General features: G+C 41.6%; 1 protein-coding gene across 3 annotated transcripts in view; it reads right to left on the minus strand.

Annotated features, from left to right (window-relative positions):
- Positions 1-24128, minus strand: part of MARCHF8 (membrane associated ring-CH-type finger 8) — a 177672-nt gene that overhangs the window by 120812 nt on the left and 32732 nt on the right. The window lies entirely within an intron of this gene.

Below are 24128 nucleotides of genomic sequence, written 5' to 3' on the forward strand. Positions count from 1 at the left end.
AAATACTATAAAGAAGCAGTCCAGTTGAGGCAGTTCACAGCAGGCTGGCACATATACTTACCCATGATGAGTTCCGGTTCTATGGCACCAATGGGATCCTGCTGGCTCCCACGTGACCTCTTCAGCTTCAGCTCTGCAGCTCAGGAGGCCGGAAGTCAGCGTCTCCACTGCATCTATATGAGAGCGATCTGGTAGAGATCTATCGGAGACCCTGACTGCCGGCCTTCAATAGACCTGTAGAAAGAAGAGGATTCAGAAGAGCTGTAACATCATCACCAAGGATCTGAGTGGCACCATACACCTGAAACAAAGCCACCCAGTGAGAAATCGATCATCATTGGTAAGTATAATGTGCCGACCTGCAGCGGGGAAGGTGGGATTAAAAACCCTGGACTGTTACTTTCATAAATACCTATAATAAACCAATTTATGAAATGTCTGCGAGTGCCAAAGATACCTGCAATTGACTGCATCTCAACAAACAAAAGAACCCAACTGCTTTGCCGCCTCTATACATATGATGACTAGTAAAGGCTAGTCTTTAAAGGGCTACGCCTGAGAATTTTTTTTTTTTTTAAATCACCTGGTATGAGAAAGTTATACAGATTTGTAAATAACCTTCAGCTTCCCAATACTTATCAGCTGATGTATTTCCTGCAGGAAGTGGTGTATTCTTTTCAGTCTTGTATAGCGCTCTCTGCTGCCACCTCTGTCAATGACAAGAACTGTCCAGAGGTTTTCTATGGATTTGTTACTTTTTTCCAAGCCATCCATGCAGGTCACATATACTCATGTTTTTAGTCGTAAATACATGCATGGCTTATGTACCGGGCTTTAGCTGTAACTGATGCATTATAACTAACAAGCCAGTGTGGAGTTAGGACTTTGGTGCGAATCCGTATATAGCTTTTAACCTAACAATTACATACACCCTAGCACTTGCTCTGTGTTCTGCTGTAGGATGTGTGGTTAATACATAATAGTGAATAAGAGAGATTGGTAAATGACCATCCCTACTTCCTGCTATAATAAAAATGTGCCTGTTCAAAGTAGATAGGGAAGCAAGCCAAGGAAATGCACTGTCTGCCTCTTATCTCCAGTCATATTTTTTAGGTATTCAACACATTTTTGGCAGAAATACTGGAACAAACCTTTATATTGTGTACTTTTACAAATCTGGGAAAGCAAATGCAACACAAAAGGGCCCGAATATATAATTTACAGATAATGCACTGGAGGTAAATCAGCATTCCTCTTACCTGAAACTAGTTTTTTAACAATATAACAAACAAGATTTTAAAGGAAAAGTTTGGCCAAAAGTATTTTTTAATATGGTATTACTTATGGAAAGTTAGACAAATTTCTAATGTACATTAATATATACTGCTATTTCCCTAATTTATTATATCATGGAGTGTTAGAATTCTCTCAGAAACCGTGATGTCACGACCCAGGGTGTAATTCCTATGGAGTGTCCAGCAGTGGGCGCACTATATATAGAAGTCAATGAGTACCATTGACTTCTATACATAGTGCGCCCCTGCTGGACACTCTATTGAATCAATGGATGTGTATGTAAAAATGTTATGTGCAGTACGTTTTGATTGAATACATTTATGGAATACTTTGGGGAGCAAGTGTCCTTGCTCCCCAAATTATCCCATACATGTATTCAATGAATACATTTGGAGGGCACCGAGCAGGGAGGGAGAGAGGTACCTGTGCATCTACCTCCCCCTTCCCTTCCTGCTCGGTGCTAGGCACATATACACAGTACTACTACTCCCATCCTCTGCTCATAGTATGAGTAGAGGATGGGGGAGTAGTACCTGTGCTATCCCCATTACGCCGCCGCCGCACAGCTGCTCATCACAAGGACATTTGCTACCGAAAGTATTCCATAAATGTATTCAATCAAAACGTACTGTACATAACTTTTTTACATACACATCCATTGATTCAATAGTACTCATTGACTTCTATATATAGTGCGCCCACTGCTGGACACTCCATAGGAATTACACCCTTCGTCGTGACGTCATGGTTTCTGAGAGAATTCTAACACTCCATGATCTAATAAATTAAGGGAAATAGCAGTATATGTGCATTTCCCATAATTAACGTACACTAGAAATCTGTCTAACTTTCCATAAAAATTAACATATTAAAAAATACTTTTGGCCGGACTTCTCTTTTAACATAAAATAAATAGTCATATAACATTTAAAGGGAACCTGATCTGTGTCCATCACATTATAATTCATATATAGTTTTAAATCACTATGGACTAGTGAGATTAGTGGGTGTAGTGACTCACTTATCGTCAGCCTTCCTTATATAATGGTGTGTTCACACATTCAGGTTTTTAATTGCAATTATTGAATAAGCCAAGCCAAGAATAGAGTTACAAAGTGAAGTCTGTCTTCCATTATAAGTGTCCTCTATTTATGATCGGTTCCTGGTTCTGTATTCAAGAATTGCAATTAAAAACCTGAACATGTAACACAGGTAGAAAAAGACAACTGTCAATCACATGCTAGGACCATCTGCTACACTCATAGATTTGCAGGGATCTGTCACTTATTTTAGCTCTCATGCGCTGTTTACACTTGTTTTATTTCTCTTCTAGTAAAAGATCAACACAAAAAAACGTTTCTTTATCATCTTATCAGACTTCTTTCCTCCACCAACCCCCAACTCATCCTTCACTTAAAAAAACCTGTTAAAAGTCCATCTTGACAAGACAGCTTAAAGGACATGCATTTCCTAGATTTTTTTTTTTTTAACTGAAGCTAGATATAAAATTTGTTCTTTTTTCACTGATTTATTTATTTTTGTAGACATTGGTGGCAACCAAATTGCCTGAGCTGTTTTTAGCAGTATTCAGTAGAGATGAGCGAACCAGCCGGATTTCTGGTTCGTATGTATCAGAAATCTCGGCGTCTGACTCCCGCTGCCTGCTCCCTCCGTGCAGCGGATGGGTACATCGTAAGGAACGCCTGGAAAACTGGGATACAGCCAATGCCAATGGCTGTATCCCAGTTTTCCAGGCGTTCCTATATATGCTTTACAACAAGACCCATGGATATAGACAAAACCAGAACCTTGGGTGCTGGGAAAGGCTGGATCCATTCCTAGGAAACATCTTCCAGTTTCCCAGGACTAGAATCATCTTTTCCCAGCACCTCGGGAGCAGCACGGAGTTACAGTCAGTTAAAAGGCTGATGAGCGGATAGCAGAGATAACAAAGCGCTTCACTTCGTTAGACGGGAGACTAAACACATGAAGCCTGACCTGTACAGAGTGTCACGGCTCAATGTGTCCAGCAATCACATGATGGGACTACCTGTGTTTCGTCTCTTTGGGGGGGGGGGGGGGGGGTGTCAGAACACAGGAAGTGCTGTGTTTCCTATGATAACTAATATAAAATAATGGGTGTAAATCACAAACTTGCTCTATTTACTGTTGATTTAGGTTTTGGAAGATATTACGACAAGTGCACTTTAATGGCCTATGATTTTATTCTGTACTATTTTTATATGTTTTATGAAAGCTGTGAATTCCCTCTTCTAATTTTCATTGGACTTGCCGATGTATGGCCCATTTGAGCTGACATATTCTATGTATATATTGCACTTTAATTTATATTCCACCAGTGCACATGCAGCGGACTCAGAATTCCGAAGTCATAGTAAATTCTGCGTGCGGAACAGTCATGCCCCCATTGAGGAAAGCCATTTCCATCTGCTTTAAACCTACCCACTTGGCGAGCAAGGTGCAGACTGGCAAAAAAGTTTAAATTTTTTGTGCAAACCTGACATGTTGCACATAAATTTGTGAATTTTTGTCAATGTGCACCAGATGCAGACTTTATTATATGCACTCAAAAGCAATCCATTCTGCATGAGTGCCGATTTCCTTTCTGCTGCATTTCCAAAATTATCTAAAGGCTGAAACAAGGCTCTTCTTACCCGAAGACTGTAGGACATTCACGGCATAATTTTAGCACAACTGAGCAATCATACAAAAATCATACACAAACAATTAGGAGGCATCTCGAACAAGAAGAGGAGGCACAATGTAGATCAGAACACATTTGTTTTCTTGATTGCTTTACTCTGCATTATACATGTGTTCAAGTACTGTCTACAGTGTGTTTCTATAGCAACTTGTGAAATTTGTGATCCATTGATCCCATTCATCTGGTGTAAGTGATGCGTTTGATAAAAATACTCTTCAAGGAGTGCACTTATACCAAAATGTTCTGGAGACCTTTAAATGATGGTGTTAGACTGAAAAAGGCATTCAACTGCTAATTCATTAATTTTATTTACTACCGCATAGGCAGAAATTAACACTGTGAATGAAAAGCTCAAAAATACAGTTTATTTGGCAGATGCTAACTGATTATTATAGGGAGACACTTGCTGAGAGTCTTACAAAAAGGAAGGCTAGATCACAAACATTGGCTAGGTACACACACTGGGGGAGAATTATCAAACTGGTGTAAAGTGGAATTGGCCCAGTTGCCCCTAGCAACCAATCAGATTCCACCTTTCATTTTCCAAATAGTCTGTAAGGAATGAATGGTGGAATCTGATTGGTTGCTAGGGGCAACTGAGCCAGTTTCACTTTACACCATGCTTGATAAATCTCCCCCCATGTCTTTTTTTTTGTACGCTTGATGGCCTTCTTTTTGGACATCCCTCATTTTGAGGTCTAATATTGTCCATTATTTTGCAAAGACATCCATGATTGCAAGGACAGCCAAAAAAAAGGGGGGGGGGGGGGTGAACCTAGCCACACACATCAAAAACACAGAACAAAAATTACAATATATAATAAAAGGCATTTACTTATAAGTCGCAGAGAAGAAGTTACCAGATTCTTGAGGAGGACCTTGACTATTAGGTAATGGCTACATGTAAACTGAAAAGCCAACTACAATTAAACAGCAAAATGTGCATAACAACAATAAAATGTAGTAAAAAAAAAAAAAAACATTTCCTTTAACCCCTTAACGACATCGGGCGCAAGTATACGCCCCCGCAGGGTGGGCTTTAACGCAAACGGGCGTATACTTACGCCCAATGTTTCCCCGATCGCTGTGTGTTCACACACAGCGGTCGGGGAAGATGGCCTGCTATAATGTATAGCAGGCCATCTCTGCTCGTCGGCACGGGGGGTGATTAACCCCCTCCCGTGCCGACGATCGCTGCTATATGCTGATCAATACAAATCAGCATATAGCAGCTGAAAACAGCTTTCCGGGTCATCGGTGACCCGGAAAGAAATGGCGATTGGTGCTGTCCGAGATAGCACCAATCGCCATTAGTGTACTGGGGAAAGATGGTGCCGATGCCACCCCCACGATCGCCGTGATAGGCCGGCCAGTACCGGCCGGCCCATCATGGCGATCAAACTGTAAAAAAACTGTTTTGTCGGATTCTGCACCCCTCAGCTAGGTAGCTGAGGGGTGCAGAACAAGTGTGTGTGGTGCAGGTGTACCATACTCACCTGATCTGGGCGTCCGGAGCGAAGATCCGCCGCCCTCGCGTCTTCTTCGCTTCACTTCCGGGTTCGGTCGTCCAGCGTCGGAAATCTTCGGAAAACGCTCGGGTCCTCGGGTTCGACGGGACTCGGCAATCTCCGGCAGCGTCGCTCTACTGCCCCCTAGCGGCTGATCAGTGAATATCATTCACTGATCAGTTGCTTTGGGTTAAAAAGATTTTTATTTTTATTTTTTCCAATTTTTTTTTTCTTTTTTTGCGCCCTAACGCTACTGAGTGCTGATCAGCATCGCACGTAAGTGCGCCGCTGATCCACAACTCCTCCTTTTTGGCGTAGGAGCGTTTCCCCCCCCCCCTATATCGTACCGCCACTGTCTGCTGATAAGTGCCGCACATAAGTGCAGCATTTATCAGCAGCTTCTTTCTTGGCGAAGGCATATTTTTTCTTACGGTAAAAAAAAAACACGTAAAAAACACTACACTACACCACTCTACATGGAATAAAGTTTTACACTACACCACTACACATTTACATACCCCATATACTAATCCCTGTATAAAGATGGCCCCAAGGGTGGTTTCGGCGCATACGTTATTTTTGCCTCCGACACTGAAACAGCCAGTGAGGATGCATCCTTCTTTCCTCCATTCATCCTCATCATCCAGTGATGTGTCTGGGGGTAGCGTAGCGTAGCGTACGCTGCCCCCCAGACACGTCTTTCCCGCCAGTACCGTCCCAATAAGAGATGACGGTATGGCGTGAAATTCTACAAACTCTGTAAGAGTACCTCAGGGTACACTTACAGATCCAGGGTACGTGCACACTGCGGAATGGCGAAGGATAACCCTTTGTGCATTCCGCAGCTGGCACCCGCCGGCGGACTGATGGAGGCGCGCGTCTCCATCCGTGTCATAGACTCCATTCTATGCACGGGCGGATTCCGTCATCCGTCCAAAGAATGAACACGTTCATTCTTTGGACAGAGGGCAGAATCCGCCCGTGCATAGAATGGAGTCTATGACACGAGCAGAGACGCGCGCCTCCATCAGTCCGCCGGCGTGTGCAAGCTACGGAATGCACAAAGGGTTATCCTTCGCCATTCCGCAGTGTGCACATACCCTTAGAGTGTATGAAGGAAGGGACACTCGAATCCAGCCCCCAGATACCCCCCCACCGCCCCAATCCTCGGAGTTAGTGGAGAGATTGTTCGGGTACTGATCTTCCCACTGCTGGATAAAGGTTACCACCTGTACGGGGATATCTTTTATACCAGCACCCCCCTCTTCTGGTCCCTCGCTGCCTGAGCTACTGTAGCTTGCAGCACGATCCGAACATCAGAAGCAGTAATAGAGCCCTAATATTTAGCAGCCATGGAGCGGACCCAGTGCTTCTGGATATGAAGGACCCCGTATCGCACCAGGGCAACATTTTCCAGGTGACGTCCCCCACACTGGAGAAAGGGAGACCCCAGAAGAAGTGCAGACTGTGGCGTAACAGGGGGATCAGGAAGGAGACCATTTTTCAGTGTGACACCTGTCCTGATCCCCCCGGCCTCTGCATACTGGATCGCTTCAAGGCGCACCACACGTCATTGTTCTATATTATCTAAATTTTGTCCCTTATTCCTATTTCAGGGGTCACATTGATCCCGGGATTATTCTGATCGCCATTATGGAGTCGGGAAGGAATTTTTCCCCTGTGAGGAGGCTACTTGTTGTCTACCTCACGAGGGTTTTTTGCCTTCCTCTGGATCAACACAGGTTGAATTTGATGGACACCTGTCATTTTCAACCTCATAAACTAATAATTGGCCTAATACCCCCAAATAAATTAGAATGGTCCCTTTTCCCCAGCTAAATAGGTATGGCCGCCATTCCCATTAGAGGATGCCATGATGCCATTACAAAGCCACTGTGCGGCCAGGACAGTAGAAACCTCCCACAAGTGACCCCATTCTGGAAACTACACCCCATAAGGAATCTAACGAGGGGGGCAGTGGGGATATGGCCCCCTGGTGACGGCCACATTTGGGCCGTGAAAATGAAAAAATTGTATTTTTTATTTTCATGGCACATGTTCCACTTATGTGCCCGTCACCAGTGGGGTCCATATGCTCACTGTACCCCTTGTTGGATTCCTTATGGGGTGTAATTTCCAGAATGGGGTCACTTGTGGGGGGTTTCTACTGTCCTGGCAGCACAGGAGCTTTTTAATTGCAACATGGCCTCCATCCTCCATTCCAGCCTCTAAATGGCGCTCTGTCCCTTTGGTGGCTTGCCCTGTGCCCATATGGCACATTATATCCACATGTGGGGTATTTTGGTACTCAGGGGAAATTACCCTACACGTTTTGTGTTCACTTTCTTTTTTTAACCCCTTGTGGAAAAGGAAAAAAATCAAGGCTAGACCAACATTTAGTGTAAAAAATGTTTAATTTTTACACTAAATCATTGATCTTATCTTGATTTTTTCATTTTCACAAGGGGTTAAAAGATTTAAAAAAACACTAAATGTGTAGAGCAATTTCCCCTGAGTACGGAAATACCCGACATGTGGACATAAAGCGCCATGCGGGTGCAGGGTAAGCCTCCGAAGGGAAGGAGCGCCATTTGGCTTTTTCAGGCTGGATTTGGCTGGAATGGATTTTGAGGGGCTATGTTGCATTTAAAAGGCCCCTGTGTTGCCAAGACAGTTGAACCCCCCCACAAGTTACCCCATTATGGAAACTACACCCCTCAGGGAATGTAGCAAGTGGTGTAGTGAGCATATGGACCCCACTGGTGACGGACACAAATGTGGAACAATATGGCGTGAAAATGAAATATTACATTTTTTACACTATAATGTTGGTTTAGCCTTAAATTTTTCATTTTCACAAGTGGTTAAAAGAGAAAAAAAAACACACAAAATGTGTAGAGCAATTCCCCCTGAGTCCGTAAATACCCCACATGTGGACATAAAGCACCATGTGGGCGCAGGGCAAGCCTCCGAAGGGAAAGAGCGCCATTTGGATTTTGCAGGCTGGACGTGGCCAGAATGCATGATGAACGCCATGTCGCATTTACAGAGCCCTCGTGCTGCCAAAACACTGGAAACCCCCCACAAGTGAACCCATTCTGGAAACTACACCCCTCAAGGAATCTAACAAGATGTGCAGTGAGGATATTGACCCCTTGATGACGGCCACATTTGTGCCATGAAAGTGAAAAAATTTAATTTTTCCCTTTCACGTCACATTGTTCCACATTTGTGCCCGTCACCAGTGGGGTCCATATGCTTACTGAACCCCTTGTTAGATTCCTTGAGGGGTGTAGTTTCCAGAATGGGGTCACTTGTGGGTTTCCAGTGTTTTGGCAGCACAAGGGCTCTGTAAATGCGAGATGGCCCTTGAAATCCATTCCAGTAAAATCCAGCTTGCAAAGGCCAATTGGCGCTCCTTCCCTTTGGAGGCTCGTCCTGCGCCCGCTTGGCACTTTATGTCCACATGTAGGGTATTTCTGTACTCGGGAGAAACTGCGCTACATGTTTGGTGTTTTTTTTTTCTTTTATCCCCTTGTAAAAATGAAAAATGAATGCTAGAACAACATTTTAGTGTAAAAAATAGAATTTTTCCTTTTTTACACCACATTGTTCTGAAAATCTGCGAAGCACCTGTGGGGTCCAAATGCTCACCGCACCCCTTGTTACATTCCTTGAGGGGTGTAGTTTTCTAAATGGTGTCCCTTTAGGGGTGTTTTTTAGGTTTTGGCACCCCAGAGCCTCTGCCAACCTGAAGTGGTACGGTCAAAAATGACCAAATATAACGTAGGCGTTGAAATTCACTAGGCGCTCCCTTATATCTGAGGCTTGTGGTTGCGTCAAATAGCGCAATAGGGCCACATAAGGGGTATTTCTATAAACTGCAGAAACGGAGCAATCAATAATGGGGTGCATTTCTCTGCTAATAGATTTATCATTATGAAAGATATTGGATTACAATAAAATCTCTGCACAGAAAATAAAAATTTTAAAATTTCTTACACACTTCGCTTTTATTTCTGTGACTCCCCTAAAGGGTTAAAAAACTTTCTGGATGTGCTTTTGCTGAGTTTGGGGGGTGCAGTTTCTGAAATGGGGTGCTTTGTGGGGCTAACATACAGGCCCCTCAAATACACTAATGCTATTTAATATATAATTTATGTGGCATAACCATTTTCTGTATAAGCAGAAAGGTTTCAAAGTTTGAAAAATGCATTTTTTCACAATTTTTCACGTTATTTTGGTGTTTTTCGTAAAGATTCGTTATGAGTAACGACTCCATTTTACCAGAAATGTAAAGTACAATATGTCACGAGAAAACAATCTCAGAATCGTCCAGATAGGTAAAAGCATCCCAAAGTTATTAATGAATAAAGTGACACTGGTCATATTCATAAAATTTGTCTCTGTCCTTAAGGCCATTTCAGGCTCTGTCCTTAAGGGGTTAAACACAGTTCCTGTCCTCTGAAACATAGCAGGAGTATAATATTATTATTAGCCAGGCTTTTGTTCTAGAAAATAACAAAACTGCATTTGGCAGACTGGATAGTGCCACAATTTTCTGAAAAGGCTGTTCTTTACTGCTAAATCAGGACATCACCAATAGGACCAATAAGATAAGAAAAGTGCTAAATAAGGTCACAGTCACATGTTGCGTAGATATGGTCCGTGTGCTGTTTCGGAGCTCCCAGCATCATAATAAAAGATGATGCCAGGATGTCTGAGGTCCGTAGCCCATGGTCAGTGCACGGACCATATGTATGGATTGTGTGAACGCGGCCTAAATACAGACAATATACTGCTTACGTATAATTTATGGGGTGTAAACCCCATGTCTGGAAACTGTGGAGGTGGCTTACTGTACGACGCATAATAATTAAATATTGTTATTTATATAGCACCAATATATTCCGCAGCACTTATATTTCACTCGCAAGAGCTTTCAGACAATGAGGAGAGGGTTGGAGAAAAACGTCAAAGGAGTGGAGGGGGAATAGTCGATAATTGTTACAATGGTCCCGTCATGTTTATAAACAGGATAGTGAAGGTAAAGGGTCGGAGCAGAAATCTGATGGAATAAATTGCAGTTAAAAGTTATAATATGGCCAAAAATATTGCTAATCCTTATGCTCTAATGTACAGTACACACATGGCAGCTTACCATGGAATACTACCTTAAATCACAGGTGCACAAATGTGGGTGAAGAAAACCTAAACTTACATGTAAAAAAAAAACAAAAAAAAAACCAGTGTGATGAAACCCCTCCCCCTCTGTGACTCGGCTCTATTAATTCTAATAGAGCCGTGTCACAGAGGGAAGGGGTTTCGTCACACTGGGGGCGGGCGGGCCCACCTGCAGTGCTTTAGGCCAGGTTGGTGCCTGGGAATAGACTGCCGCCATGTGAGGGAACCGGGGAGCTGTTCAATAAAAGGATCGAGGCAACGAAATCCCTGGTCCGGCGCCAGTCTATTTATGTAAAAAAATTTAAACGATGTACCTGATGGTACATTCGCTTTAAAAGTTCACTATTGACACTTTTTCCTGCAGACAGCTCAATAGTCATAGGAGTCATGCTCATAGAGGTCACAGTAATATGCTCTAGATGTTATGTTAGCATCTACGTGGTACACCCCACGATCCTCTCTCATCTGGCATCTACATACTGACAGACAAAGGCTCTTTTTGCTAGCTAAAAATCCACACAAAGAACTATAATACTCCAGTGTGCCTTAAAGGGGAACTATCAGCAGCTTCCTAGTGGGCAGGGGGCAGTGAGGAGGAAGGTATGTCTCTTACCTTTATCCTCAACACCCTCTCAGTGCTGTTAGTTGTGCCCCATAAACTGTTAAGAAGCAGTGGAGGCGTGGTTACCGCCCCTTTGAGCACTGATTCGGCCCCCTCCATTGACAATCATTAGAGGGAGTGAGCTGGTCGAGACGTAGTGCGCACAGGTCGGCTGGCCGGATTGGTGCAGGGAGTGCTGGTAACCACACCCCCAGTGCTCCTAGCAGCTTACCAGGCTCAACTAACAGCACAGGAATGGTGCTGAGGATGAAGGTAAAAGACATACCTTTGTGCTTATCTGTGTACACTAGAGAGCTATCTGCAGGTTAGATTTATCTAACCTGATAGTTCCCCTTTAAAAGTCATAACATCAGGCTTACTAAACCACTGGATCTCTGACACACTTCCCACTATTTCTGAGCTAACAACCTCGCTTAAAGAAACTCTTCAATGGGAAATGCTGGATGCAATCCGCAACAAAGATGTTTCCACAAAAAATTTCATAAAAAAATGGAAATTTTTTCTCATAAAGGTTATGTCGCAGGAGGAGAGGGAAGCTGTTATGAAACACTTTTGTAATACTGTTTGGTATCAGACGGCGGAGGCAAGGGGCACCCTAGGAGTACTCAGAGTTCCTTAATTATATTAAAGATAGAGATTCTTTATTTTCATTTCTTTCTATCCTGTAGAGCATTCATTTTTGTTTTTTAGATTCTATTGTTCTTTATAGCAAAATTGTTTTCAAACCTACTATATTGTATCCTCTTTATGTCTTCCTTTGATATGTAACTGTATTGTTATAGATAAAATTTAAAAAATCTAATAAAAATATTTGGGGAAAAAAAAAGTCATAACATCTAATATGGATGGTCACAGTGTACCTAGGATCAGTGGCAAAATCTTCTCACTCAGCTGCAGCGCCTGTAGATTGCACATGTGGGCCCATAACTTTCTCTCTTCATACTAATCTGTGCGCAAAAACATTTGGCAGAAAAAGCAGACAGCGCAAGAAACAGTACAAGTACCACCCACTGAAAACAAAGTCAAAATGACCCTTAGATCACTGTTTAGTTTCTATTCCTTCCTTTATTATTGAAAGAATCATTTCCTTTTTCCCCCCAAGTAAAAAAAAAATGTAAATAGGCTAATGTTCAGTAGTAGCCACACCTGGAACCAGAAAGCAGATATTAGTGTCCAGTGAAAGTATTAAGCTGGATTGGAGGTCATTGTAGATCATCTTTATCCCCCTCATAAGATGCGTTCACATCAGTGCAGATGCTTAGCACATATAGTGCTCTCACAATTTTAGTTTTGCATTTAAAATCTGATTCCACATTAAAAATATCGTTTAGGGCAGCTTCACAAAGAACGGATTGCAGTGGAAATCTCGCTGTGAGTTTTGCAGTGAGATCCGCTACGATCCAAGGTCCTGGCAGTTCCTTGTGAATACATACTCGCAGTGGATCTTTCAGACCGCTGCGGGTATGTAAATCACCCGCCCCCTTAACAGGCTGCCGCTGCATACATTGCGTGTCTTCAATCAGACTTGCTGCAAGGGGTCCTGGCTTCCTGCCCTCCTGCCCAGCCTATCAGTGCGTTGCCCAGCCGCAGCTACAGAGAGAGGAAGCTGGGACCCCATGCAGCAAGTAGGATTGAAGACAGGTAATGTATACAGCGCCTGCCTGTTAAGGAGGTGGGTGATTTACTGTACATACTTGCAGAGGTCTAAAAGATCCGCTGCGAGTATGTATTTACAAGAAACTGACATCGGATCTTGCTGCAGAACTCACTGCGAGATTTCCGCTGCAATCTGTCCTGTGTAAAGCTGCCCTTAAATTTTAAAAGGTCAAACTGGTAGGTTTTGTATTCCATATGAGGAAATATTCACCTGCCCCAATCCCCCACAGCTGCTGTTACAAAGTCTCATGGTCCCCGCTGGTCACCACATCTGATGAGGTTTCATTTGTGCAGGAAATGCCCACTCAGACAATCACTGGCCACTGTGGTGACCGGCCTCAGCTGAGAGGTGACCCACCTCCTGCTCAACCAAAACATCAGAAGTGGCGACAGTTGTAGGGGATCAGAGAAGGTGAGTACACTTAGATGATCTCCTACAGGCTCCAAATTCCCTAGAAGGATAAATATAACAGTGATTTTTTTTTTATGATTGATTCTGATATTTGTCAGTACAGCTAACCTGGAGAATGATTAATGAACAGAACAAATATTAATGAAATGGATATGAAAGGGAAAATTTTATTAAAGCACATAATGAACAACGACACATGGAAACAAACCATGCCCTGAAGTGATACAGCCAGATCTTGGAAAGAAAGTAATTAAAAAATGTGCATCAATCGAATACAATATTTTACTAAAACCATAATAAAATGGAAATACAAAATTATATATATATATATATATATATATATATATATATATATATATATATATATATATTTTTTTTTTTTTTTTTATAGCAGCAGTATGAACCAATGGCCTTTAAAGATTAATTTTCAAAACAGTCTGTCGCTTGGTTAACATTGACCTGTCAGCGGGCATGAACTAGTGACAAAGACTAGGATTCCAGTGTAGAGATGAGCGAACCGGGTCCAAACCCGAACATTCGGTATTTGATTAGCTGGGGCTGCTGAACTTGGATAAAGCTCTATGGTTGTCTGGAAAACATGGATACAGCCAATGACTATATCTATGATTTTCCACTTTATCCAACTTCAGCAGCCACCGCTAATCAAATGCCGAAAGTTCGGGTTTGGATCGACTCGAGCATGCTCCAGGTTCGCTCATCTCAACTCCAGTGATGTATGTCATGAATTTATACTTGAGACCAGCACACCACCAGCTTCTCGAGAATATCCCAGACTACCAAATGCATGCACATTATTGGCAGATAAACTGTGCTGCACTAGATAAATGCAAATTATATGGGACCTGCTGCATGAAAAGATGTAAGTAATACATTACTGGAATTTGGGTCTACATCACTTCCTTTTACTGTCCTCAGATAGGAAAGCAGACCAAGGTTCCGAGTCTTACCAGGCCTTAAAAGTAGCAAACAAAGCATGTGCTGGAAGCTGCATGACATGGCCGAGCAGCAGCATGTAAGCAAAAATTTCAAGAGTCAGATAGAGTGATGTAAAGCATATCACCAATGGACTCTAGAGGACATTAGAGGGCTCTAATGGAAATGTGTCCTGTAGAACGATGAATAACACTTCTCTATCTGGCAGACTGATAGACGTGTCTGGTTTTGGTAAATGCAAGGAAAGGGTTACCTGCCAGATTACATTGTGCCAGTTGTAAAATGTGGTGGAGGAGAGAATACTATAGAGCCATTTCCAAGGGTTGGCTAAGGCCCCTTAGTTTCCCTTTAAGGCTTTGCATCATTGAAACTAATCAGCTGATTAGAAGCATCTAAACCGCTGATATGTCCCTATAGCCCACAGGGCACTAAGAATAAAGGTAAGTTATTTACCTTGATCCTTAGGGACTCCTAAAACTTTGATATGGGCTCGCTGCATGCTCAGCATGACATCTATACCAAACTTTAATCTTTGAAGTACTTTTTTCAACCTAATGTTCTGGTTCTGCACCTATAAAATGAAGCAACAACATTGAAAGCCCCCTACTGTTGTGTGTGTACAACTCCTTGGTAGAGCCATGTGTTATGGTTCTAGAAGCTGTCTACCAAATGGTCAGATGAAATATAATTTTATGTTTTACACAAAATAGAGCAATAAAAAAAAATTAAAAAAAATGTGCAAAAGTGCTTTTTTTTTTGGTAGATGTCTGTTTCTTTTCGTAGCACACGGTGTACTAATAATTCCTCTGTTATTCCCCCTGGTAATCTGTGAATACCTTGACAATAGGGTGTTTTTTTCTCTCCGAACTTTGTAATCAGTGTGTAAGGCTGATTAAATCGATGGACTTGTCAGATACTGCCCTCTGTAATAGGCCTAGTTTGTCAGCTTATCTCATCATTTAAGAAGGTTTGAAATTTAAGTTAGTGATGAAACTATCGTCTGTGAGGCCATCTGTACAATAAAGAAGCCATCGAAGAGGTTGGTGCTTGTATTCTGCACCCATCTAAAAAGGGCCATATGGCACAGTTTAGAGTTCTAAGAAAAAAGGCTTAGAATTATTAACGCAAAACCCCTTTAAGATTATACATTGTTTACATTTTTTAAACCAATTATCTTTACAGCTTTGCATCTGTTCCGCTAAAAAACGTGGCTGCTAATTTTAGACGAGTGCTTTCATGCACTGATTTCTTCCATATCTCCTTTAAAAGTTGGAACAAGCAAAGCACCATTCATTCTGCCCCGGTAAATATATATTTTACACTTGCTCACGCAGGGTATTTAAATCCTTACTCCCTATGATACCAGCTGCAACACCAGCCAGAAGACTGGGACTGATAGGAAAGGGAAATGGAAATTTAGGAAAGGAGCTAAGCAAGAGCTGGCTGGCTGCCGGTCATGTAGCTGTACTGCTGACTGTGTTCTAGGAACATTACAGCCTCTGTTTTATGGCCTGTCTTAATTACATCTGGCCAGCAAGTATGTACATATAACAGATCTATATTCCCTATGAAGCTGCCCTGAAAAAGACTTGAAATAAATGATCCATGGTGACAACACGCCTTCAGGGATATGGCTACTTGTTACAACCAACATATTTAACTTTTCCAGCACCCCCACTTAATGAAAGGGCCCCGGCTGTACGTCAGGCACCCAGGAAGAAAATTATACATGGTATATATATGGAAAGTATTTTGTGCAGTTCCATTAACCATGTTTTATTCATACGAATCTTCTGCTGTTTCACTTTCAGAGTGGGCCACTTAAAAGTAACCCATGCGGTATGGAAGGAGTTATAAATCCTGTTCTTATTTCTGGAACTGGGTCAAGCATAAAGAATGGAGGTAAGCTGAAAAGACAGTCAACCTCACATGAAACTTCTGGTACAGCTGTGAAGATGCCAGCTATTACTCTGTAATGTTTGCAGCTCATTGTATCAGCACTAAAAATACTTCTGTCGATTACAGAGAAATTTGATTAAACTTTATATCCTACTACACAGTCTTATTTCACGGTGGCAAAGAACATCTGAAGAACCAGATTCTAAATGTAGGGTATGAACTCCATTTTTATACACTAATAAGCTAAATAAAGAAGTTGAGTAACTTTGCAAATACAGTGCTTTACGATTTTGTACTTGCAATGGCTTATGGCTTTATTATAGGCCGGTGTTGCATTCATAATTCTGCTGGTAGTCATCATAAGTAGCCAACAACTACTCGTCAAAGATATCCTTACAGATAGGCTCACATTTACACAGTTGAGTCACATTACTCTGACCACTTTCTGCTTTCGACACTGGCAATGCATGGCTCATAAAGAAAGTCACTGGCAGGCTTGGTGGGTATATAAGGTGTCTTCACACATACATGTTGCTGTCATGGGTAAAATGGATGAGTAATCAGAGTTGCTAAAAGGGATGACTACCGGCTTTTGGGCCACGGGTGGTTGTGGTATATCTTAGATCTACAGTTGGTGAGCTATCCATGTGCTGTTGTGGTGAAAGAGTACATGCCCTACAATGCAAATATCTAAGGCAAGATATATTCAGAGGTTGAGGCAGCAAGGAATACTAAGGAATTTGAGCCCTTGGTGTCATCAGAACTGTAAATACGGCACTGGCATAGAATCTAGGCTGTAATTCAGAATCGGCACATTGTGATTAATACATGCCTTTATGTCCTGTGTTCTTTAAAGATTTACTATGCTATCAAAATATTTATATTGCTAGCTTGGTTTAATAGGATTATATTTTGTTTGTCAGGAAATTAGATGATGGTATGAAAGACAATTGCAGAAAAGACAGAGCATTATCTTCCTGTAAATGCTATCATAAGTTCTTCAATACATACATAGTAAATAGGGTAGACAGGACATAGCAAAGCATTAAAAAAAAAAAAAAAAAAAAAAAAAAAAAAACCACAACATTACAGAAAATGTAAACAAGGAAATGTAGATGCCTCCAGCCTGGCAATCTGATCCTCAAGGGTCCAGTTACTGCAATCCACTGGAGCCATCTGTTAGCAGCGTCTAAAGGTTACATACTACTGAGATCTTTGCAGATCTTTGAGATCTTTGCATCTTTGTCACTTATACCTCAAAAACATTACCAGGCTTAAGTTCTTCTCTTACAGACAATCTTGACTACTCTGTTTACATATCTTTTTGTGTGTTTATTCCTCTTAAAAGTTAACTTTTTGAGAAAAAATACAAATAAATAAAAAAAATGGCATGGATGCCTATACTGTCAAAGAGGCCATTGTGCTCTTGGGCAGTCATGACTGTTCCGTTTGATTTTCACACAGTCCTTGCCTGTCAACACCAGGCCATATGGAAATCATGTTGGGAATGGAGATGATGGCACATGGAGGGTGAGTTTGTGAATCAGATTCCTAACCTGGCAGACTCATCTGTATATGTATAATATGAAAGTACAAATTGGCTCTGGGCATTGAATAAGACTTTGGTCGTTCGCAATAGATACGAACGCAATAGCGAATAAACAGCGAAGAAAAAATTATTGCAATTACGATCATAAGTAACGATTATCGTTCCATGGAAATGAGTGAATGTTTCTGCACTTATACTCAGCTATACACACTGCCGCTATAATGTGCCTGCACTTACACTCAGCTATACATACTACTGTAAAGAAAAGTTTCCTCCTGCACAGCTCTGTGATTCTCACTTCCTGATTGGTCCATGTTGAACACACCCCTTAGCCATTGCTGTCATGTGACCACACAGACCTCTGACAGCAGCCCTGCTTCTCTATTTTAGCCTGTTGTACTACACTACTGCATTACGGACATCTGCAGTTCCAACTATCTACAAACTGCTACTGTTTTTTTATTCTTATGCACTTACTTCACGTTATACTTATAGTAACTTATAATATAACATCTCCAGGTTTCTAAATGTTTGTTTCATTTGTTTTACCTGTTATTCAGAATAAATAAAAAAAAAAAACATCTTTTTTTTAACTGTGGAACCATTTGTCTGCATTTCAATTATTTCTTATGGGAAAATTTGGTTTGGTTTAAAAGTGATTTGGATTACAAGCACGGTCCCGGAACGAATTATTCTCATATTTCATGGCACCACTGTACATGAAATGATGTTGATTCCAATTGGGAAATGTCAGAAAGCCAGTGGCTTGAGGGCTGAATTCTTTGAAGACTGATATACGAGAATAATGAAGACTTTAGGAAATTCTAAGAAGGCTCCCAGGTGGTGGAGGGTCATTTTTTTTACTATAAAAACTTTCATTTTCCTATGGCTGCAGTTAAATAATGCTCTGGAGTTTCCATACTCCAGATTTCCTGACTGACACCGTGCCAACAGCATATAAACACAGAGTCACTGACCGTGAATCGAGAACCTCTGAGACAGCTCACCACTAATCACTGTAAACATTCCTATACTGGAGCACAGCTTCCACTTTGGCACCCAAGGACAGTGAAAACAATGGGTACAACTATGTTATTATTCTTCTTGTTCTACTAATAAAGTGTACTTGTGGTTTCAATGATTTTTTTTTAACCTGCATAGTTTTTTTTATTTATTAACCCTTCACAGAAATGACAAGGTGATTTTAGTGCTCACACTAAAAGACTCCAGAGAAAAAAAAAATGTTTTTTAATGAACTTGTATAATGGAAAAAGTCTGGAGCACTCTTAGTAGTATGCAAAGTGCTCAAAGATTTATTAACAGCATGCAATAGGGCAAAGGCAGGTATTTTTCAATGGTTTCAATTCATTCGCTGGTGTAACACATTGGAAATTTTTGTGCAATAGGTGTAAGCATAAAGTGGACGTTTCAGCCCTATCCAGAGCATTTACCAACATCACCATAGCAGTGTGTGTGGAAGCACTCCTGGAGCTGTCCTGTGGCATGTAAAGTGCTTTATACATATCCACAGACACTGACAGTGCTGCTATTCCAATATAGACATACTCCTGCTACATCACATAAACAAAACAGCTCTGCTACCTACAGACACACACAAATATAAAGTGATACTGTCACCCCCTTTCCATATATGCAGCACCATTCAGAAGCTTACATGCTGCACTTTATATCTACCTGTATAAACCATGTCTTTGTCCTCTTTCTGCTCGAAAATAGGCTTTTCTCATTGGCGGACAGGGTAATCTGTGTGGGGCTTCACAGCCATTGTGCCCCCATCTTCCCGCCTATGTTGGCTCCGTACGCTCTACCCCCTCTGTGATGTTATTAGAAGGGAACACTTCCACTGCAGCAAAGCACCATGGATCATCTTGCCAGCCTGCCCGGCAATAAAATCGCTGAAGACAGACATAAGAGCAGGCACAGTAACGGCAACGTCACTTTAATACATATTGTCCCTACTTACAGTATCTATAGGGAGCCCTTTCCCTTACTCATTGTGACTAATCACATGATTGTGACATCACTGAAGGTCCTGCAGGTCCTTTAGCTCCCGTCCTTGGCAAGTTGCTATGGTGATGCACCATACAGTGTTGCTATGAAACTGATCCCAAACATCAGTGTGCAGGTAACTCAGCAGTCGGGCACAGTGCTGAATTTGTGTTTTGCACAAATGTGTTTGTCAGGCCCCTGTCTTGGTTGAAGATATTTTATTGCTAAAAAAGTGCATCTTGTAAAGTGAAAAATGACTAACAGGATAGCACTATGCTGGGGGGATGATTTAGATTTACTGTACATTAATATAGATGGCATGAGGAGGGAGAAGGTATTAGTGATGCTCTGGGTTTCCAGAGCATTACGTGAGCTGAAATTAAAATTTGACTGTGAGCTAAAATGAAAGAAAAAGCAGTAGCACAATAAGAAAGGGGGTACAATAAGCACCAAACTGCTGCTCTTGTCATTAGAGTAAAGCCTTGATTTCCCTTTTAGGGACACAGAGGCACCGGAGAATGGGGAGGTATAGCACCCAGGCTCCCTCGCTTAAAACAACAGTGACCTTTTAACAATTATTACTGTCTCCAAAAATAAACACATAAGAATTTGTATCTAACTGTACCAAATGTATTATTCCTAAGTCACTTAACCACAGACTTGCTGCTTTCTCTGCAACCTTACTTCCAGTTACCCAAACCTTTAAAAGTTAAACCCAGTAATGAAAATATAAATCCACAACAGAAATGACTTAACGTTGCCTTTTGCTGTGATGGTCCTGTTGGGCTTTTGCAGCTGCAGAGCCACAGTCACATCCTGCACCTGCTTATATATGGGTGTATCAGTGTTAAAAGAGAAAGATACAATGTTACGGGCTCACAGTCAAGATGCAATGATGACAAATGCAGCCTGTTGCCATTTATATGACAAATCTGTTTTTATAGAATATTATAGCCAACATTCTTACACAGCTATAAAAAAAAAAAAATTGTGTTTCATCCAAAAAACTGGCTGGCACAAAATCATCACGATATAATTCTACAGTAATATAAAATACACACAGAATATGTCCTAGGATAACATATGAAAGTCCCTAAAGAGTAGGGCCACCAGTAGGAACCTCTACCTTCTAGATTTTCTATCCATTATCGAGTGTGTTTTACAATAATAATCTACAAATCTATTCATGAAATGGTATATGCCCGGCTTCACCAAACAACCCTAATGCTGTACTGCACTGCAATGCCAATAAAACCTTCAGGCTTTTAGGGTAAAACATATGTCTTTGTTGATTGTATTGTTATTTTTACTTTAATAGCTAGCATTATACTTTACACTACATAATAATGTTCTATCTCCTCTCTATTATTTATACCGTCTAATTCATATTTAATGATGTCATGCAGACTAGATAATACTTTCTGAAACTTGGACATCAATTTCTCCTCTGGAATACAACTTGTTACAAAATATTACATTTAACTCAATTAAAATACTGTACACGTATTTATAACCCACTCTTGCTACCATCTTTAGCTTTTTTCCAATTTTTTTTTTTTTAATCAAGTTGACCCTTGGAATAAGAGTTAAGGCTGGATTCCCACTACAGTTTTGCAATCCGTTTTTTCATTTGTTTATGCAAAAAACTTGGTTGACCCTTGGAATAAGAGTTAAAGCGACTCCGTACCCACAATCTGACCCCCCAAACCACTTGTACCTTCAGATAGCTGCTTTGAATCCAAGATCTGTCCTGGGGTCCGTTCGGCAGGGGATGCAATTATTGTCATAAAAACAACTTTTAATCCGGCAGCGCTGTGTCTAACGGCCGGGGCTTACATTTGTGTATGCATTAGGCTGGCACACCCTCTCTGTCCTTTCTCCCCACCCTCCTCATCATTAGGAATACTCCAGGCAGATTGCTAACTATTCTCCACCTGTGGCAGCCCGGCACATGGGCTGGATCGTTAATACACCTGTGCAAAGCTCAAACAGCAGTAAATGTTCCTGGATCATTCCTAATAATGAGGAGGGTGGGGAGGAAGAACAGAGGTGGTGCCAGCCTAATGCATATACAAATGTAAGCCCAGGCCGTTAGACACAGCGCTGCCGGATTAAAAGTTGTTTTTATGACAATAACTGCATCCCATGCCGAACGGACCCCAGGACAGATCTTGGATTAAAAGCAGCTATCTGAAGGTACAAGTGGTTTGGGGGGGGTCAGATTGTGGGTACGGAGTCGCTTTAAGGCTGGGTTCCCACTATGTTTTTGCAATAATGGATGAAAAAAAAAAAAACATAGTGTAAGTCTTGGCAGCTTAGGAGGGATACCCAGTTGTATACCATACATAAGGCCTACTTGACTATAGCCAGAAACAACCCAGGAATGATAGACAGCTACCCAAATGTAGTCTAGAACTCCGTTCCGTAGCAAATCGTCTATATATACGGATTGTGCACGGAACGTAGGAATGTAGCCCTAAGACCTGAAAGTACAAGCAGACTGCAGGAAATCCCTTTCTGAAAACTCCCAAGTACTCACTGCAGGAAAAAGTTTAATTTCTATATTACATAAGGTCCATTCAACTAATGACTAAACTTTAAAAGGGAAATTATCAGCAGGTTAGAAGACTCAAACTTGGTATTTTTCCGCAGAGCATGGAACGCAGAGGATCAAGGTAATTTTCTTGCGTTCCTCCTTAGCTCCTTTTTTTTTTCTTCTAAATTTTCAGTTTAATCAATATGTAAATTAGGTGAATTTTTTTTTGCACTGTGAGTGGGACTACGGCCCTCTGTGTATCAGTCCACCCACATGCCTGAACCTTCTCTCTGCAGTCAAAATGTTGTGACCACTTCAAAAAGTTAAATTTTGAAGATGTAAAAAATAAAATAAAAAATAAAAGACATCTCCTGATATTGTCAGGTTAGTGTGAACTTTATTTCAAAAACTATATTTTAAAAATTCTTCCCACAAGATTATCTTCCTCATTTCTGAAACAAGAACATGCATTTGGTTGCCGCTAATCTCAAGTCTATGGCTAGTTTAACATTTATATTTAGTACATAATTGCCCCCAATGTATTCATGGCTCCTAAATTTAAACAAAAAAAAAAACAAAAGAAAGAAAGAAAACCAATAGTTTTTTGTGCAAAGGTACGCAGTAAGCCCCATAGGCTAACTCGAGTGTTGTCTGCAGACAGGCAGATCATCATGTTTTTAATCTAATGTCTATGCAGGGGATTTGGAGGTCTGTATAATAAAAAAACATAGTTCTGGTTGTTATCAAGATATAGTAAAGAATACCCAGCCTAGAAATGAGGAGCTACAGACAGCAAGGTGTTCAAAGATGAAAATCCACTTGAAGGCATTCTACAAACATATAGTCATATCAAACCCGAAAGTTGCAAAACAGCTTGAAGAGAAACACCAGTTTGAAAAGTAGGTATGTCAAAATTATGCACACGAAAACTGGGATATAAAAGTGCAGTTAAAAGGAATATCTTTCAAACTCTTTCCTTGAGTTCATGAGACCAGGGAAGTCCCAGTCTTTGTAGTAATAGATCAGTAGGGTTCCGGCAGCCAGACCCTAAAGGATCTATTACACGAAGCGATGATTGACTGTATTTCGCCAATTATCAGCCATTATGGCCACTAAGCGATTTGTGTAATAAAAGCCAACAATCAGCCAACATGAACAATGTCTGCAGATCATAGTCTTTCAGCAAATTAAAAGGCAAACAGCGTGGAGAGCAACCATCTGCTGCTGTCGCTCCGTGTAATAGGAGCGGTGGCAGCAGACCGCCGCTATCTTCTATGGGCTGCCCGGACAATCTACCGACCTGTCATATCAGTGCTTGCTTGCTCCTCGCTCCCTGCTTGCTGCCGGCCCTATTACACGCTGGTAAGAGCATGGGGGCCGCGGGTACTGCAGGGAGATGTATGACTGATAGCAGCAAAGGGCTGCACAACCACAACCAATCTATGTGCAAAGGCTCTGTAAACAATCACCAATCTATCAGACTAGTGTTATTAAATTGGTACTCCGGCTGAAACCCCTTTTTCGGCAATACCCAGGGAGGGGGTGGATGAAAATAACATCCAATCACCCCCCTGGCTAAAGGGATGTTGTCCACATTCTGCCGCTCCAGTCTACAAGTGTCTGGCCGCTTCCTGGCCTTCAGATGTGACCTGCTCAGCCATTCAGCAGCTGTAGCAGTGTCCCACCTCTGAGCGGGCCTGCCACATCACATCTCAAGTCCTGTCTCAAGACCAGGAAGCAGCCGAACAGTGGGGGACCGAAGCTACAGTATGCGGGC

The sequence above is a fragment of the Dendropsophus ebraccatus genome, chromosome 8, assembly GCF_027789765.1.
Source record: "Dendropsophus ebraccatus isolate aDenEbr1 chromosome 8, aDenEbr1.pat, whole genome shotgun sequence".
Taxonomy (NCBI): domain Eukaryota; kingdom Metazoa; phylum Chordata; class Amphibia; order Anura; family Hylidae; genus Dendropsophus; species Dendropsophus ebraccatus.